General features: G+C 38.5%; 1 non-coding gene across 1 annotated transcript; it reads left to right on the top strand.

The window, feature by feature from the left end:
* Positions 1-2,011: 2,011 nt before the first annotated feature.
* Positions 2,012-2,073, top strand: LOC130018138 (U7 small nuclear RNA). The gene has a single exon (XR_008791480.1). It is a non-coding gene; the product is annotated as a U7 small nuclear RNA (small nuclear RNA).
* The last annotated feature ends 3,712 nt before the right edge of the window (positions 2,074-5,785 follow it).

Genomic DNA, 5,785 nt, shown 5'->3' with positions numbered 1-5,785 from the left:
AATGTCCTGCTAGCAACCAAGCAGATGTCCTGCTAGAAATCCAAGACCAGAAACGGAAACAAAAATTGAACTTTCTCTACCAAAAAAAAAAAAAAAAGAAAGTCTGGATAGCAAAGAGGATATGTGGAGAGAGATTGACACTGGTGGTTGGATGCATGCTGCAAAATTGTATGTCTAAGACTCAACTAAGAATAACTTTGTAGGGGCTGGAGCGATAGCACAGTGGGTAGGGCATTTGCCTTGCACTCTCCAACTGAGGTTCAATTCCTAGTATCCCATATGGTCCCCTGAACACGGCCAGGAGTGATTCCTGAGTGCAGAGCTAGGAGTAACCTGAGAGCATCGCCAGGCATGACCCAAAAAGAAAAAAACAACCTTGTAATTCATGGTGTTTTAATAAAATTTTTAAAAAAGAAGAGATTGTGCGAACATTTAATAGGTTAACAATACATATAAAAAGCTATAATAATTTCTAAGAGATTAAAGAAGCAAAAATCAATGATAAACAATATTTGAGTCAACATTAGTGTATTGATGGGGGATGGAATTGACTGAAAATTAAAAAATCCTAAATTTTATATTTATTTGGGACAAATACCAAACTACTGATCCGAATTATAATTCGTAAGGTATTTAAGCTCTAGGAAACTTTTAGGTAATGACTAAAAGTTTAAAAATGTCTTATAGTCTCTAAATCAATGGAGAAAAAATGTATATGAGGGAGGAAAATCTCTGTCTAAAAGAATAGGAGTGGGGAAGATGCCAGAATTTATTTTAAAATTAGAGAGGACCTGAGAGATAGTACAGTGGGTAAGGTGCTTGCCTTGCACACAGCCAACCAGAGTTCAATCCCAGGCATCCCGTGTGGTCCCCCAAGTATCACCAGGAGTACTTCCTAAGTGAAAAGCCAGGAGTAACCCCTGAACATTGCTAGGTGTGGCCCCAAAACCAAACAAAGAAATTAGAGTAAGAAAAAACAAATAGCAAAATTGGGTGGCAAAATAAATTCAAATATATGAGGAATCATGATAGATATGTCTTGAATTTAATGTGAAATTGTCAGAGCAGATAAAAACATACAAATTTAAGCTGCATGTGTTTTTTAAGTACAAAAACACATAAAACAATAAGGGGGAAATGTTAGCAATAAATCTAAAGATATATAGTAATATCCACAAGAACGGTCACTGTCACTGTCACTGTCCTCCCGTTGTTCATCGATTTGCTCAAGAGGGCCCAGTAACACTGTGAGACTTGTCACTGTGTTTGGCATATTGAATACGTCACGGGTAGCTTACCAGGCTTTACCATGTGGGAGAGATACTCTCGGTAGTTTGCCGGGCTCTCTGAGAGGGGCGGAGGAATCCAACTCGGGTCCATGTTGGCTGTGTGCAAGGCAAACGCCCTACACACTGTGGTATCGCTCCAGCCCACAAGAACGTCAATGAAAGTTTATTAATACAACACAAAACAGAATTTAAGATAATAAATAGCTCTGTAGCACTGTCCTCCGCTGTTCAACAAATAGTTCGAGCAGTCACCAGTAACAGCTCCATTGTGAGACTTGTTGTTACTGTTTTTTGCATATTGAATACCTCACTGGTGGCTTGCCAGGCTTTGCCCTGTGAAGATAATAAATACAAAATGAAATTAGTATGATTGCTATATATTATTTAAAATTCAGACTTACCAGAAAGATTTAACAATTCCAACTTAAATGCACCTAATAAAGTAGTTTCAAAATATTTCAAGTATTTAAAATTCTTTTATTAAATCACCGTGAGAAAAACAAAGTTGTCCATGATTGAGTTTCAGTATTACAATGCTCAAACACCTGTCCTTTGACCCGTGTACACTTCTCAACACCAATGTCCTCAATTTTCCTCTTTCCAACCCCACCCCAAGTCTGCCTCTGCCACAGACAGACACTTTTTTTATGTGAAGAACTTAACACCATCGTCTTTGTGGGCAATTCTATCATCACTAATAGGTAAATCAAGAAATTAGTTAAAAGTGTTACAGCTCTTTTAGAATTTGTCTAGCAGTTTTTCTGGTTGCTACTGGAAAGCCCACACTCACCCCCCAAACGAAATGAGTTGTGATACAAAATATTTTAAAAAGCAATAAACTTGTTCGTTTATTTATTTTATTTTTAGAAGCGCCAGGAATCAAATCTGAGTCCTTACACATGCTTTATCACTGAGACATATCCTTGATTCGTAAAATAAGTTCAGTTGTACATACAATACACTGTCCGCCAACAGTGTAGAATGCACATTCTCTCAAGCTCACAGAGAATACTTACAATGACTGGCCAGAACTAATATTAGTACCAACAAATTAAAATAAAAGCTGGTATCATATAGCCTGATTAAACATAGAACATAATTGTTATAGAGATAACACAAATTCCTGAAAGTAAAAAATAAATTTCTATTTACTCATGAGTAAAAGAAACTAAAATGGAAATTTGAGAGTACTTAGTTTCTATTTATTCACTTTTACCAGGAATTGTGGTTTGGGCCACACCCAGCTATGCTCAGATCTTATTCCTGGCTTTATGCTCAGAAATCACTTCTAGTGTGCTAGGATTTGGGAAGAAGGTTATTGGGCCTATCTGATGCCGGGGGAAAACTAGAAACACATGCAAGGCCTAACTTCCTAAAACACCTCTCTGACTCTGAAAGTTAGTTTTTAAAATACTGAATTTCAACATTGGTAAGATAAAGTTTATAAGCTGCTTGAGGGAAATCTATAATTTTGAGTACATACATTTGTTTTTCTAATGTCTGAAAATTCAGCAAGTAATTTATGTAATTAAAGAAAGTAATCAGGAAAAGAAGTAAAATAAACTAAAGTAAAATTTTTCAAAAGGTGATAATAAATGCAAAAGCATAAATTAATGATATAGAAAACAAATAAATAATTGGGATAAACCAAATAAAAAATTGTTTGACATGAGTAATACATTTCCGACTACTAAAAAATCACTTAATCACTTAACTTCCCGTTAGTCGTCGATTTGCTCGAGCGGGCGCCAGTAACGTCTCCATTTGTCCCTGTTGCGTGCTAGTGTAGCCCAATGGCATCTGTTCGCTCTGGGAACATGAAGGGCCTCAAACCGATCGTTCATGATCTTCAGGAAGAAGTCTGACCATCTGGTAGGTGGGCGGCCACGCGGTCTCTTGACATCCCGTGGAATCCAATCAGTAACAGCTCTAGTCCAACGGTCGTCTTTAAATCTCATTACGTGACCAGCCCATCTGATTTTCGACACCTTGGCAAATGAGACAGCGTCCCTGATCCTTGATCGTCGACGGATGTCAGAACTCCGGATTCGTTCTCTCATTTGAGTGGAACGTGATATTCCAAGCATAGCTCTTTCTATTCTTTCTATTATTCTTTGGGAGACCTGAATGGCGTTCTCATCTTGTTTGCGTAGGGCCCAGGTCTCTGAGGCATATGTTAATGCAGGAAGAACAGTGGAATCAAAGAGATGTGCCCGGAGCCGGAGGTTCTTCGTCCTCTTAGCTATTTCTTCCAACTACTAAAAAAAAATTTGAAAAAAGAAAGCTCCACCGGTTCCCCCAAAGGTACAAATAAAACAAGAATATAAATGAGACATATTGAAATGGTCAATGGTCAACAGAGATTAAAATCTACTAAGGGATATAATGCACAAATGTAAATATTTTTGAAAATTTACGTAAAACATGAAAATTTTTAGAGAATGCATTTATTGTAATTTTTTAAAAGAGAAAGAGGATATCCAAATGATCCTATATAAAGTTGAATTAGTGCCCATACATTTTTCATACAAAAAATAATAATAGGCTCTAGAGGATTTTCAGGTGAGTTTTACCAAATGTTCAAAAACAGATGATTCCAATCTTACATGAATTATTCATTGAATATAAAAAAAGAGCCACTCCCAATTCATTTTATGAAGTGATGACTATGTATATGTAAAATGTTAATGCTTCTCATTTTTTAAAAAAATTGTATGTTTATATATTTCATTTTTAATTTCTTCCTCTATCTGGAACTGATTATATGTGTATATATACATATATATATATATATACGTATACATAGATTGATATAGATGTTGATATTGTCTTAGTACCATTTATTTAAGTGGGGGAGATGCAAAGAGATGAGAGAGATGCAAAGAGCCTCAACAATAAAGAAAAGGAGCCCTCATGTGACCGAAAAGACTAGAAAAGGTAGGCGTCAATAAAAAGATGATTCTTTGGGGATGAAAGGGAGTTTATCAAATGAAGAAAATAGGCGAAATAAAACACAGAAGTCTTATTAGTAAAATCATGTTTATAAAGGTACTATCAGTAACATTCAACTGGAAGTATGTTTCTCAAAGGGAAAATATTTCTGGAGGAAAAAATAAATTACAGAGCACACTTATACATTCATTAGGAATCAATCTTTCTTTCCCTTTCCCTTTTTCTGACTTCTCCTTCAGTCTCTCTTTCTCTCTCTCTCTCTATCTCTCTCTCTCTCTCTCTCTCCCCACCCCCAGCCTCTTTTCCTCTCCCTTTCCTTTCCTTTGCCTTCTGTCTCCTGGTTATTACGAGTGACATATTCCATTCAATGACAGCAAAAAGAATTCTACTCTTTCTGGTCAATGGAGAGGCTTTTCCATAAAACATAGCAAACACTTCAGCAGTGTGGGTAACTTGCTTTGGTTTGAAGCATGCTAAATTATTCTGTATCTTGGACAATGACATAATGCCATTAATGTGTGTGCCTGTGTCTACGAGATACTATTGTAACACTGTAACACTGTCCTGCCATTGTTCATCAATTTGCTCCAGTGGGCCCAGTAACGTCTCCATTTTGAGACTTGTTATGAGACACTATATAAATTCTTAATTTTACGAACTGAGAAGAGCAGTAATGATATTTTTCAATGAAAGCTATGTTTAGGCAACTCAGTGATTAAAAAATAAAATAAACAAATTGTTAGCTTGATATCCTTTATCTTTATTTTACAGTATTAAGTTGATATATAACTCTTTTGTACAATGCATTTATGAAATTTAAACCCATGCTCTCATTTACAGAGAAGCTCAAATGATCTGTCGGAAGATATAATGGTTTCTTGGTAACAGGTTTGATAGTGAAAGAATTTTCAGAGTGCTAAATTAATGATTAATATATTAACTATTCCATGTTTTTCTATTCAGATTTTTCCTTTAATGCATCAAATGGTCAATATAAACTGAACATTTAACATAAAAAAAAAAAGAAAGGACGAGTCAGGAGTATTTGGAGCCTGGCCCTTTAAGACTCTGACCGGAAGTGTCGGTGACGTCACGGAGCCCCGCCTTTCCCTGGGGTCTTTGGGGCGGCGGAATCTCCCGCCAGGCACCGGAGTCGTCGGAGCGTGAGCAGTCGGGGAGGGGCGGGAAGGGGCGACCAGGCGGACTAGGGGGTCCCGCCCAGTTCCTCCTCAGCTGCCTGAGAGAGCCGCTCCTCAGAGCCTCCTCCTCCGCAGGCTCGCTCTGGGCACCCTGAGCCTCCGCGGTCTCCGCCTTGTGAGCGGGGGTCGCTCTGTGCCGAGCGGGCGGTGGCCCCTCCCCTGGACGCCCAGCCCCCGCCCAGAGGTTTGTCCCGTTTATTCTGCATTTTATGGAACAGGGGGCTGGGCTGGAGGCGTCTCCCTGGGCAGCTGTGAAGGGGCGGTCCGGGAGGCGCTGAAGAAAAGTGGTTGAGGAAGACGCCTGGGGGCTAGTCTTGCAGGGGTCCCTGGCCTCCCACGCAGCCT

The sequence above is a fragment of the Sorex fumeus genome, unplaced genomic scaffold (genome assembly GCF_029834395.1).
Source record: "Sorex fumeus unplaced genomic scaffold, SorFum_2.1 ptg000238l, whole genome shotgun sequence".
Taxonomy (NCBI): Eukaryota; Metazoa; Chordata; class Mammalia; order Eulipotyphla; family Soricidae; genus Sorex; species Sorex fumeus.
The sequence above is the reverse complement of the archived record's forward strand: the minus strand, read 5'-3'. Positions and strand labels throughout refer to the sequence as shown.